Source organism: Leopardus geoffroyi, chromosome D1 (assembly GCF_018350155.1).
Source record: "Leopardus geoffroyi isolate Oge1 chromosome D1, O.geoffroyi_Oge1_pat1.0, whole genome shotgun sequence".
NCBI classification, from domain to species: domain Eukaryota; kingdom Metazoa; phylum Chordata; class Mammalia; order Carnivora; family Felidae; genus Leopardus; species Leopardus geoffroyi.
Genome location: NC_059329.1, coordinates 8,642,109 through 8,656,196, shown reverse-complemented (window position 1 = coordinate 8,656,196; position 14,088 = coordinate 8,642,109). Strand labels below are relative to the sequence as shown.

General features: G+C 45.3%; 1 long non-coding RNA gene across 1 annotated transcript; it reads left to right on the top strand.

Annotated features, from left to right (window-relative positions):
• Positions 1-1,425: 1,425 nt before the first annotated feature.
• Positions 1,426-13,468, top strand: LOC123600624. Its single transcript, XR_006713707.1, has 3 exons — positions 1,426-1,574; positions 8,601-8,729; positions 12,803-13,468. It is a non-coding gene; the product is annotated as an uncharacterized LOC123600624 (long non-coding RNA).
• The last annotated feature ends 620 nt before the right edge of the window (positions 13,469-14,088 follow it).

The window sequence follows — 14,088 nt, the reverse complement described above, 5'->3', positions numbered from 1 at the left end:
TGAGCCACCCAGGTGCCCCATTTTCCTGTCTTCTTAATTTTTTTTTTTTTAAATTTTTTTTTTCAACATTTATTTATTTTTGGGACAGAGAGAGACAGAGTATGAATGGGGGAGGGGCAGAGAGAGAGGGAGACACAGAATCGGAAACAGGCTCCAGGCTCTGAGCCATCAGCCCAGAGCCCGACGCGGGGCTCGAACTCACGGACCGCGAGATCGTGACCTGGCTGAAGTTGGACGCTTAACCGACTGCGCCACCCAGGCGCCCCATCCTGTCTTCTTAATTTTTAATTAACATAATGCTTTTCATATTCTATTTTATTTCCTCTGTTGATTTTTTACCTGTATTTCTTTGTGGTATATATTTAAGTGGTTGCTGTAGGGGATGATAATATGGCTTCTTATCAGTCTACCTGGAATTAATATTGTACCATTTCACATACAGTGACTAAATGTCACAATAGTATAATTTCAGTAACTCCCCTTATCTGTTGTGCACCCAGTTTCTGCAGTTTCCTCTGCCCCAAGCCTCCCGTTTGTTCCCTTCTTTCCCATTACCAGATGATCTAATGGTTAAGGCCAGATTTTTGTGTCATCTTACAGACTTGGGCATATCTGTCAATATAGGATTTTTCCAGGAAGTGCCTGAGAATCTACATAAGAGTTAATCTGTTTCGAGAAAAGTGTGAGCCTGAAGCATCACCAGCGCTCAGATCAACAGAGGCAGGCAGGACTGGATGAAAACGGTCAAACCAGGATCACCAGGAACAGAAAGGAAGGTATGAATGGGCTAGCCGGGGAGACTTGTATAAGCTGAGGCTGGGATCCAGCGAGGCCTGAGGTCACAGGGCCTCGTGGGCCTCCCTCCTAAGGAGCTTGGATTTTATCCTGATTGGATTTTTAAACCCACTAATGGAAATTAAGCAGGCGGCGGTGTGGGGAGAGGGGAGGAGGTGGTGTGTGTGACATGATATGATCACCGGCTGAGCTGTGAGGAGCATGTGTTGTAGGAAAGCAAAGATGGGAGGCAGAGAGGCCAGGCTATTGCCGTTATCCATGAACTGCGGATGGGAAAGACCGATTGGTGTGAACTTCCCTGAAAACCTGTTTTAAGGCTCCCTTTCCCCGAATCAGCGTGTGCAGTTAGTAAGGGAGCTGTCTCAGACTGTGAGATGAAAGAGGAAATGGCCTGTTTGCACCACAGCGGCAGAGCCAGCTGTCAGATGGAATAAACTGCCTTTACCTGAAGAGCGGAAGGGAAGTGGTCTGATGGAAGCAGAGACTAGCTACTGAGAAGGGCTGATTCCCTCCTCCCTGTGACCCCTCCAATTGCCTTGGGCACGACTAACGTGGAAGAGGCCAAATGCTATGGTTGCCTATTGGTTGCCTTGGCAGTAGCTCATTCCTGCTTTTCTAAAGTTAAGGAAATCCTCTCCCGAGTTGGAAAAGCAGTCCGTGAAGTCTTTGGCTACGGTGCAAACTGTTAGCAAGGCACTGGAACAGCTTTTCAAGGGCGTTTGAAGGAAAAACCTGCCTCTTTGAAGATTTGCTGACCTCTTCTGTGAATGCCAAAACAGGTAATGCCAGGCACTTCCCTTTCAGGAACTCTTTTCAGGGGCCACACTCTCACGGGTAGAAGCTGGGGGCAGTAAGAGAAGTGAGGAGTGAATCAGGCTGTCTGCCCAGCCCAAGGATTGGGGCAGGTGGTAATCGGGCAGAAATCGTCCTGCGGTTCCCCACTTCCAGACCCTGCCCCCACAGTCTATGGGCGAGCAGACCTGATCTGTCCACCGGACCTGCCTCCCCACCCACCCCACCCCATATCCTGGAGCAGACATGCATGGAGAGGATGTGCCGTGGGGAAGGGAGGAGCCTGTGCCCTGCTGTTTGCAGACTTAGGAGGGCCCTTCGTTGAGGTTTGTCCACACTAGGCCCCCTACTTCATCTCCCTTTCCCTTGTTGCCAAAAACAAACATTAATTTGACTAGGATTTTCTTTCTCAGGAATATTTTTCTCTCTACATGCAGCCTGAGTTCAACCACCATCTGCCAGACCCTGGAGCTCCCATCTGACCACACCTGAGAAATGTGAAACTACGGATGCTTTTAGCCTCCCTTGAGACTAGTCAGTTCAGAATGGACAGGGGTAGGGCCCGAGCATCAGCATTTTTGTAGCTTCCCAGGGGGTCTTATGTGCAGCCAATCTTGCACACCACTTCCCAAGGAGCCAGTGTCTCGGTTGAGATGAGTGAGGGCAAGAGCCGGCAGAAATACTGGACCGGGGACAATCTCTGGATTACAGAGCTGGACAAGGACAGGCAGTGGGTCCAAAATTAGTAGCAAAATCAACCGGAGCCTGATTTTTACCCTCAGGAAACATACAAGGCTTTCCTCCGCTACTGATTTCTTTTGGACAAAGTGTTTGTAGAAATCCAGGTCTGAGGAATCATTGGATTCCACACTTGGAAGCCCTCAAGGGGAGCGGAGCTGGGCCTGTGTCCTCATGGACCAGCACCCTCTGGGAGGTGTGCACAGGGAGCAGGGAAGGGGAGAAGGGCATTCCCTGTCCCTCCCACACGTTCTCCAAACTCCACCAGCTTGGAGAGCAGGGGCCCCTAGGTATCACAGTGGTTTCACATCAAATCTGGATTTTAGAGGTGAAATGACCTCAGTGGTCGTGTGGCTCAGTCATTCTCAAACCTGGCTACACATTCAACAATGGAAGAAAAAAAAAAAAACAGAAAAGAGGTGCCTGGGTGGCTCAGTAGGTTAAGCATCCGACTCTTGATTTCAGCTCAGGTCATGATCTTACAGTTTGGGGAATCAAGCCCCACATCAGGTTCTGAGCTGGCAGTGTGGATCCTGCTTGGAATTCTCAATCTCTCTCTCTCTCTCTCTCTCTCTCTCTCTGTCTGTGTCTCTGCCCCTCCCTCCCAAGTATGCTTGCTTGCCTACTCTCTCCCTCTTTCCCCATCAAAAAAAAAAAAAAAAAAAAAAAAAAAAAGACCAGAAAAGAGAAGAAAAAAAAATTCTAATTCAGACTCTAGCCCAGCTGAAACAAAAACTCTAGTCGCCCAAGCAACTATGCTTTTAAAAAGTACCTCAGGTGGGGCGCCTGGGTGGCTCAGTCGGTAGAGCGGCCAACTTTGGCTCAGGTCATGATCTCGTGCATGGTCTATGAGTTTGAGCCCCGCGTTGGGCTCTGTGCTGACAGCTCAGAGCCTGGAGCCTGCTTCAGATTCTGTGTCTCCCTCTCTCTCTGCCCTCCCCCGCTCATGTTTTGTCTTTCTCTCTCTCTCTCTCTCTCTCTCTGTCAAAAATAAACATTAAAAAAAAATTAAAAAGTACCTCAGGTGATTCTAACGTTCAGTAAGAGTTGAGAACCACTTCTAATTCTACCCTCTCATGGTGTAGATGAGAAAAACCACAGCCCAGCAGATTAGACAATATAAAAAGGATTAGATCCATATATGAGCCATTCTGGAAGAAACCAAAGCAAATCTTCATCATATACTATATATGAGAATAAACTCCAGAAATTTCAGTGTTAAAACTCAATCCTTAAAAATAGAAACACAGAAAAAAATATATGTAAATATTCATCTGTTTAAAAAAATTTTTATAAAGAAATACTTGATTACTTTAATCAGGAAAAGAAAATGTGATTCAAGCAACACTGAAATGTCCTTTTTAATCTAGTATATAAATAGGATTTAAACATTTTTAAAATATTTATTTATTTTTGAAAGAGAGACAGAGAGCATGGCGGGGCGGGGGGGAGGGGGGTAGAGGGAAGAGAGAGAGGGAGACAAAATCTGAAGCAGGTTCCAGGCACTGAGCTGTCAGCACAGAGGCTCGAACCCTCGAACCATGAGATCATGACCTGACTTGAAGTCAGACACTTAACCAACTGAGCCACCCAGGCGCCCCTATATGGGATTTTTAAAAGATGAATGCCAGATGGTGTGAGTGAGACCAGTACTCATGCACTCTATTTCTCCTCTTTGTGAATTGTTGGTTCGTGTCCTCTCATACACTGCTGCGGGGGGAATATTCATTGTTAAGCCTTTTGAGATGCAATTTGAAAATAACTGAAAAACTTTAAAAATATTCTAATGAGAGAATGTTCTATCAGTCAGGGTTCTCCAGAGAAACACAATTGATAGAATGTGCATGTATATACATACACAAAGGGACTTATTTTAAGGATTGACTCACACAATTATGGAGGCTGGCAAGTCCAAAGTCTACAGGGTGGTCCAGCAGGCTGGAGACCCAAAGAAGAGCCAATGCTTCAGTTCAAGCCCAGAGCTCATCAGTGTGGAGACCCAGGAAAGAGCCAGGGGTTGCAGTTCAAGTCAGAATTCCCTCACTTGGGGAAGTCAGTTTTTTTTTTTTTTTTTTTTCTTTTCCTATTCAGGCCTTCAACTGATTAGATGTGACCCACCCACATTATAAAGGACAAGTGGGCTTTACTCAGAGTCCGCCAATTTAGATGTAAACCTTATGCAAGAACACCCTTAACAGAATCATCCAGAAAAATATTTGACCAAATATCTGGGTGCTGTGGCCCAGCGAAGCTGACACATAAAATTAACCATCACAAATACATCTTAGAATTAGACCAACCAGCATTTGAATCCCAGTGTTGCCACTTAATGAGTATGTGATTCTCTAAGCCTTCCTTTATCTGTAAAATAAAAATAATAATACAAATCTTGCAGGGTTAGAAGAATTAAGTTATCTAATGAATATAAATTGCTTGGCACATAGTACATACTTAATACGTGGAAGCCATTTTTATTATTTTCGGTCCTAGCTTTCTCTTTTGGTATTCTATACTAAAAAAAAATTGCCAGAAATATGAAAGAGTTCTGTCATTAAAGGTAATCATTGCTGTAGTATTCATAATACTGAGAAATAGTAAATAACCTAAATGTCCAGCCATAGAGGAAAGGCTAAAGAAACTACAGGAGGAGAAAATAGTAAATAACCGTTAAGACTGATGAGTGCAAAGTATTCTCAACACGATATAAGAATACTCCTGTTATATAAAGTAATAAAAGTGGGACGTAAAAGTCAGATACATCATATGTGCTCAACTATGTAAAAAAGGGCAATCCATATTCTTGAAAGAAAATACCCCAGAATATTGTTTTATGATTTCTTCTTTCTTTCCGTATTTTCCAGTACAACAATGTGCCTTCATGCTTTAACAATTAGACAAAATTAAAGTAACTTTGTTAAAAAACGTGTGGTTTCGGATGGCCCTCAGTGTTGACCTCTCTTTGGTGTGGTGGCATACTGGTGAACCAGGAACACCCTCTCCCCGGCCTGGACCTTCTCACTCCAGCTGGACCTGAGCTGCCCTCAGGCAGACGAGGCAGGCATAGCTTGGGCTGGCCACCAGCAGTGTTTTGGATGGTTTATAACCAGGCTGCCCCATGGGAATGCTCCAAATATTTTTTATCAGTTGGCTCCCTCAAAGCGTGAGGCCACATTTCCTAGCCTACAGCCTATATAATGGTAGCTCTATGTTCTTGATCTCTTGAGTGAAAGTGAAAGGGTGCCATGGGCGTTAGGGCCAAATCCAGTTTCCTAACCTTGCAGGTACTGTAGGCAGACAGCAGTTGGACACTTGCAGTCCCTGGCAGAACTCTTGGACGTGAGTTCATGACCCGTGTACTCCACCCGCAGTGCTGAGGGTCTAATTAGTATGACGAAGAGAGGCATTCGGCTAAAATTACCAACCCCTCCAAATGGCAGAGAACCCAGCACCCAAGAACTTAGATAACTGCTGGCATTGCCTTATCTCATGAGTTACATGTGATCACAAAAACAAATTACTCACCCCAGAAATTGTGCACAAAGGAAGAGAAAATGAGGAAAGGAGAAAAGGGGAAGGTTGTCTTCTCTCTGCAGTTAAATATGGATAACTAAGCATAAACTAGGGTGGGAATTTTGTCAGCGTGACAAAAGTTGAATTTCTGCTTGGGATGGAAGATCAAGAAGTGATTTGTGCAGCTTATTAGTAATTTAATCATGGTCTCTGCGATTATCATCGTGAATGAGCAATACCCTTTCCTACAGGCTCAGACCTCAAGCCAAAACACGGCAGTGGGCACCATGGCAGAACTGGGCCTCCACGTTAGGGGTCTCCACATAAGATGGCATCGGGGTGAGTTTCAGCAGTAGGCTGGTTGGACATGCCAACACGAGGGGGAGGCATGGCAACGAACGCCTCTGGTTCCAGATGCAGCCGGAAAGCAAACATGTCCTTGGCATCTCCCGTCTTCCCTACAGTGTCCTCCTTCTCTTTCACTTACCTCTTCTCTCTCTTCTCCCTCCCTCTCTAACCCAGTCTTCCTCCCGCAGTCACAGTGCGCTGTTTCCTGCAAAGGGTGTGGCTGGATAAGAAGTTAACTACAAAAAGCATACTGTGTGCACAGCCCCCACCCACCGAAGAGGTTTTCACTAGTAACTAGAGGACTCTTTAAAAAAAAAAAAAAAGAAAGCATTTTTTTCCATTATGAAAAATGACACTTGTTAACATTTCAGTAGAAGTCTTTTCATTCATAATTTTCTGCCTAATTTTCATTTGGACTCTTGAGTGTAATTGAGATTACAATGTATGATTATGAAGCCTACTCTGTTTTGGTTTATCAAGTATTTCCCCCAAATTGTTATAGACTCATGGGAAGGATTTTTTTTAATTAATTTATTTATTTTGAGAGAGAGAGAGAGAGTGCCACGCGTGGGAGAGTTAGAGAGAGAGGATCCCAAGCAGGGTGCATGCTGTCAGCACAGAGCCCCACAGGGGGCTCAATGTCATGAACCATGAGATCATGACCTGAGCTGAGATCGAGAGTCAGATGCTTAATTGACTGAGCCACCCAGGTGCCCCAGGAAGGATCATTTTTAAAGGTATGTGTAATATTCCACTAGGTGGATAGATAATAGTTTATATAACTTCTTCTTTATTGTAATTCCTCTCAAGGGAAGAATTGTCTCAACTTAGAACAACAACAGAATAATACTAATAATGAAAGAAGTAATAATAACAGCTAACATGTATTGAATAGTGACTAGATGCCAAGTATCATTCTAAGTGTTCTGTATTTATTAACTCATTTGACCCTCATAGCAAATCTTTAAGAAGAGTACTGTTGATTTCACCGCCATTTTGCATTTAAAGACACTTGGGTGTAGAGAAAGTGAGGAACTTACTGAAGTTCCAAGCTAGAAAGTGGGAGAGGAGAGCCTGTGAATCCATGCACTTTGGCTTCAGAACCCGGGCTTTGAACCACCACAAGATGGGTAGTAAGGCCAAGGGCTCACGTCTGAGCTGGAATCATAGGTTCAGAGTTCAGAGATGAGGGCAGAGTGCTCAGTATGAGACAAGGAAAGAAATTTATGGTTGAAGCAAAAGAAAGTGGATGGAAAGAAAGAACAGAGGAGAGGAGAAAAGAGTCAAAGAATGATGTGGGAAAGGCCAAGAGAAGAACTCCTCAGTTGTGGGGAAGCTTAAAACAGGACTTTGGAGAACAGGAATGTCTACAATGGGTTTTTAACAACAGCTTTATTGAGGGAGGTATAATTGACGTAAACTACATACTTATAGTATACCATTTGATAGGTTAAAACCATCACCACAATCACCCCCAAAGTTTCATCATGCCATTCTATAATCCCCAGCCACCCAGACAACCACAGATCTTTTTTCTATCACTATAGATTAGTTTGCATTTTCTAGAATTTCATGTAAACAAAATCATACCGTTGTACTCTTTTTTTGTCTAGTGTCTTTCACTCAGTGTAATTATTTTGAGATTCATTCATGTTTTAGTGCATATCGGTAGTTACTCCTTTTTATTTCTGGGAAGTATTCCTTTACATCGATATATCAAAAATTTTTATCATTCGCCTGTTGAACATTCCGGTTGTTTCCAATTTGGGATTATTACACATAAAAGTACTCTGAAAATTCATAGTATGAATTATGCTTTCATTTCCCTAAGACTGGAATGGCTGGGTCCTGTATTAACTTTTTTAAGAAATTGTTTTCCAAAGTCGTTGGACCAGAAATTATGAGAATTCTGATTCTTCCACGTCCTCACCAACACTTGTATGGTCAGTCTTTTAAATTTTTAAGATTTGAAAGATGTGTAGTAGTGCTTCATTGATTTTGATTGACATTTTTGTAATAAATTATGTTGAGCATCTCTTCATGCACTTACTTTTTTCCCTGATGAAGTGTCTGTTATGGTATTTCCGTTTTTTTATTGAGTTGTTTTATGGAGTCTAGGATTTATTTATAAATTTGGACATAAGTCCTTTATCAGATATGTGATTTCCAAATACTTGCTTCCAGTCTGTGGATCGACTTTTCATTCTATTCACTGTATCTTTTAAAGAAAAAGTTCTTAATTTGGAGGCAGTACAATTGTTTTCTTTTATGGGTTGTGCTTTTGGTGTCAAAGCTGAAAAATCTTTGCCTAACTCAAGGTCCCAAAGGTACTCTCCTATGCTTTCATCTAGAAATTTTATATTTCTAGCTTTTACATTTAAATCTATAATCCAATTCAAGTTCATGTTTGTTCACAGAGAAAGTATGGACCACAGATCATATTTTTGCATATGGACACCAATTGTTCCAGCACCATTGGTTGAAAATCATCCTTCTTCCACCAAATCGCCTTTGTGCTTCTGTCAAAATCAACTGACCATATATGCGTGACGTCTGCCTTTGAATTCTGTATTCTGTTTCATCGATCCGTATAGCTGTCTTTGTACCAGTATCACAACATCTTGATTACTGTAGATGTATAATACATCTTGAACTAAGGCAGTATAAGTTCTCAAACTTTGTTCTTCTCCAGATTGTTTTGGCTATTCTAGATCCTTTGCATTTCCCTATGTGTAGGACTACAGGAGGGTGAGTCCCTAAGAATTGGTAGAAATTTTCCAGTGGACCTCCACAGGCAGTAAAACTAATGTTATTATGTTATGTTAGTATGGTAGTATGTTCTAGAAAGTTACTACCTAGATCTCAAGGGCTGACAGTGCTTCTAGTGACAGCAGGGTCGTAGACAGAAAACCCCTTTCCAGGAAAAAGCAAGCCCCCTCACCATGTCACCTCAGATCCGGAATGATACAAGTGGCGTAAGTCTAGCCATAGCACTTCAGAAAATCTGTTCACCTCTACTCCACATGATATGAGGCCCTATAGTACTGGATCGCACCTCATTTTCCTGACAACTAATGATATGTGTGCACTCCGCCACCTTATAATCATACCCAGGTTTGAAAGGTTGCCAGCTATGAAGTTAGGGAAGTCTTTCTCTTTCTTTCTCCTCCCGTTTTTCTTTCCTTCTTTTTAAATATAAGTCCCTTTCTGATACATTGATTGATATAAACATCCTGCATCCTCCTACCCATCATCCCTCCAAGATTCTGGTGTATCCTTGGAGGACACATGCCTCTTAGTGATCACTCACACAGAGTTGCACCAGGTTCGAGGCTCACCTGTCTCTACCTGCTTCTCAAGACGTGGAAAAGACTGCTGACTTCTGACAGTTGCAAAATTTTTCCCTGTCTGTACTTTTTTATGTGGCCAGTCTCAATTGCACAGTCTCTAGGTCAGCCAGGGTAAAGGCCGTTCATAGGACAAGAATTCTGTTTTATTTTTCAGTAGTTCCTTTGCCATGGGATGGACTTTCTATAGCTACTGCCTTCCTTGCGTCCATTAGGAACTAAGCCACGGAATGACAAAATGCATCCTCCAGCGAGGACTTGGAACGCTCCCTCAACAGAGGAGCAAAATGAGCATGTAAACTACAGCCCCCTAAAAAAGAACCATCTTGGCCTATGTTCCTCGCCCCTTCTTTCTAGGAATGATTTTGGTTACTTGCAAAGGAAAGCATTCACCTTGCCCTGAACCTCCTTTAGGACAGGGCCCGGGCATTCCCTGGAAGTCCTCCTGCCAGGATCCAGAGCCTAACCTGAAGCCTGCAGTGTGGACACTGGTGCTTTCTGAACCAAAAAACAGGAAGGAAGGTACTTCCTGGTACCTTCAGGGCGTTTGTCCTGACTTTAACTTACTCAACATTTGTGTCAGTGACTTGCTGGGAAACAGAAAATCATGGAATTCGATGGTCAATGTGACAGAAGGAAATCAGTGCTCCCCAAATATTTCTTGTTTCCCAGCCTCCCTTGAAGTTAGGTTGGGGTCATGTGACTGGTTCTGGCCAATGGGTTGTGAGCCAGGCACCTTCTCTGTCCTTTTTCTTCCCTGGGGAGTCCCCCTGTTTCAGGTGGTCCTGCTACAGGACAGAGGGGGGCAGCCAGACCCACACTGCGTTTTATGTAAATGGGAACGAAGTCTTGGTGTGTTAAGTCACTGAGGTTTAGTTAGGGTTTGTCTGTTAGGGCAGCTACTGTTAACTTTGCCAATGAACGCGGTCAACTTCTTAACGTGGTTGAGAAAAACAGTCTCTTGATGCGAAGTGGAATCGGGGGGAGCAGGGCTGTCAGCCATCAGCTGCTGTGAACTAAAATGCGGGGAGCCCCTGGGGCCACCTTTTTCGCCTTGGGTTTGTCTGACCAAAAAGTGAAACTGAGCTCACAGACACCACTCCGACAACTATCCCCAAAAGGTAGTGGAAGCAGCCTTCCCGTGAATTTACTACTGAGGTCTCGAAACCGGAACTTCAGCAGTCCCTCTAAATGAGAACCTTGTCCCCTACGTGTTTACTGTGCTTTGAGGCGCAGACGTGGAGGTCAGAAACCTCCGCTAGTCCTCAGGCAGAGCCCAGATGAGGACGCTTCGCCTCACAGGCTTATGGAAGGGTCTCCGTTCACGCCGAGGGGTGACATCAAAACTTCTCTCCGCAACAAAGAGAAGGCAGTGTGGTACCTGCCTGCTCACCCTGGGCAGTCTCCAGCTCATCACGAAGGAGGAAGGAGCAGCCTCCCTCCGCAGAAAGGCCGGAGGTGGTATCTATCTGGCGCAGCAGTGACACCATACTGTCTCCCTCAGAAATTCCGGTGAAATGGGAATATCAGCAACACCACCAAAACTGAATAAAGAAGGAGAGCTGTCTCTGGCTCCAAGCTTACCTAGATTTGCCTCCTGGGACCACAAGGAGTATGTAGGAGACTCCATCAGGGTGGGAGTCCTCTTTAAGAGCAACAGATATTCATGTACAGAGAGAACTTGACGTTGCAGCTTGACCATATTTCCTTTTTTACAGGACTGCTCCCTTTTTTGGAGCAGCAGTGACCCGATCCATTTAGAGCTAATTGCTTTAATAGCAATGTGAGCTCTGGGAAAAAAGAAAAGGAATTTTTAAACAGCACAATAGTCTCAGAATGGCAAAAGCATCCATGTCTAAAGGAAGGAAAGATAAGGGCATCTGGGTGGCTCAGAGAGTTCAGCATCCGACTTTGGCTCAAGTCATGATCTCACGGGTCATGAGTTCGAGCCTTGCATCGGGCTCTGTGCTGACAGCTCGGAGCCTGGAGCCTGCTTGGGATTCTGTGTCTCCCTGTCTCTCTGCCCCATATCTGCTTGCGCTCTGTCTCAAAAATAAATAAAAATTAAAAATTACAAAAATAAAAGAAGGAAAGATACTCAGGACAGTTGTCAGCTCACTTTAGAGCTCAGGTGTTTTAGAATTCTTACAGTTTGAGGATACAAAGAACTTTCGACAGCGAGCCAAAATGACAGCCTCATGTGACAGGATCAAGTGATATTTTGGGCAAGAATGTTTTGTGGTTCTTTGCTGTTAAAGGAGACCAGTTCTAGAGGGGTCTTGGTGGTCTTGGAACAGTCCCCAGGAAAGCATGCTGGTTTCTGCTAAGCAGCTGTGGCAGTGTGGCATGGGGACAGTTTCAGGTGTGGAGGCAGGCGTGTCCCGGGAGAGCCCCTGGCTTGGTCCTGGCCCGGAGTAGTCATCGCAGGCATCCAGATGCAGTCAGTCCGCACAAGGCCGAGGCCAAGGAGTTTCCTATTACGCTGCCCATTGGCCCGGCCTTCTCAGGTGGCGAACAGGGTACCTAGCTAGCCTTGCTCTTCCTCCAACCCCAGTGTCACTTGCAGCCCATGGTTTCAGCTCATCAGGGGGCTGGGAAAGGTGGGTCAGAAGCCGAAAGACAGGATGGCGACAACAGGCAAATGTGTTCCGCTGTGTTTCTTGTCCGGAACCAAGTTTGCTTACCTATTAAAACAACAGCAGACGAAGCTGCCAAAACGTTATAAAATATATTGACAGATGACGTGAAATTGTATCTGGGGTTTGCTTGAAAAGAAGCAGGGTGTGGGGTGGGCGCGGGATGAGGGGGATGGCAGGGGTTGAGGTCAGAGAAGAAGCAGGGATCGCTAGGAGCTGGTATTTGTTGAAAGTGGGTGGTGGGTATATGGGGTGGTATTCTCAGAGGACGGCCGTCTAGCTATGGATGCACAGTGCTCAACAAACGGTCACCTTTACCCCCACTTTACACTTGAGGACGTGACTCTCGGAGAATGAAAGTCACTTGCCTGAGGTCCCATCTCTAGGAAGCAGTCGAGCTCTGTCTCTGAATCACACCTATCCCATCCCAAAGCCTGTGCTCTCAGCCTCTCTTCTTCTTTCTACCCTACCTTTTTTCCCTCTCCCCTTTTACAGTTTTCTGTGGTTTACCCCTACTTGGCTCCTGTTTTCCCTTGCGGAGTTGCATGTGCTTAATCCCCCGCTCTCCCGAGAGCCCTGAGTGGACCCAACCCTGCTTATAAAGTCAAATTTCTCAATAACTTATTCAACTGACAGGCATAGAATGCGGTGCTAGGGTGGCTGAGGAGAAAGACCCAGCTCTCAAGGAGCTCACAGTTGTGGACAGAGGCTGATCAGTAAAGGATCCTGGAGCACCCGCCACACGCCAGGCTTTCTGGCAGAAGTCTCGGACGGGCGTCCACAGATGTAGAGCCTGCAAGATTCCTTGCATTCAAATGAGGACTCCAAGGTGGAGGTGAACTAGACGAAGCAGAATGCGGGATGGGGGCAGGTAAGCCAGTAACTGTAACCAATCTTGGCGGGTGCCGTTCCTGCGTTAGAAGCTGGGGCAGGGTCTTCAGAAACACAACGCAGGGACACCTGAACGGAGTCTTAATGCACGGGAAGCCCGGTGAAGAGGGATGTGCGGCCTGGAGGGTGGTGTGCAGAGCCATAGGCAAGGCCCTGGGGCAGGCACCACGGTGGGTGCATGTGGGTGGTACGTCTGGAACCAAAAGTGTGAGCAAGAAATGGTGGCATCCAAAGCAAGGTCACAGAACCTTCGTCTGCAGTCCTAAGGTGCCGAGGCTCTACCGTGTTGGCCTGTGCGTTTCCTACACTCTCCTGACAAAAATCACGCACGGCGATCATTAGAAGCTGCTTTCCAAGGTCAAACTCAGGCCTACTGCATCCCAGTCTCGGGAGGAGAGGTTTCGAATGAGCCATTTTAACAAGCCCTCAGGTGGTTCTCGGGATCAGGCAAATTTGGGAAGACAGTCTGGAGGTGATGTTGGACAATGGAATATATTGCTTCTCCTTCTTTTTCACATTTTTTCCCTCTCTTTTTATCAGGTTACGAGCGCTTGTGTTTGTTTGCATTGCGCCCTAGCTGTAGACCGAAGGCCGCGACGGTAAGTGGGGTGGAAGGAAAACAGAGGATGCGTCCTGGAGGGTGGGAGTGGGGAATAGAAATTTTTAAGGGTCAGAAAAATTATGTTTGCAGCCATCTGGCAAGCGGCACTAGAACATGCCTTGATGAAGAGACGGATACCGTCTCCTCGCATTCTCAGGAGTGCTGGCAGAGGCTCTCACTCAGGGAGAGTGGTGAGTGATTTGACAACGCGGATTCCACACATGCGGTGTGTAAGTGGGCTAAGGATTAGGCTTCATAATGCCAAGTCAGAGCTGCTAAAGCTTCCCGGGATGGAAAAACGCTCCCTATGTTAAGTATCTTGGCTTTGGACAGTTCAGAAAGGATTAGAGGGAAATTCGACTACAATTCAGGGTTGATAAAAAAAAAAAAAAAAGAGAGAGAGGGTGTGGGGGAGGAGGAGTGGGGAGAG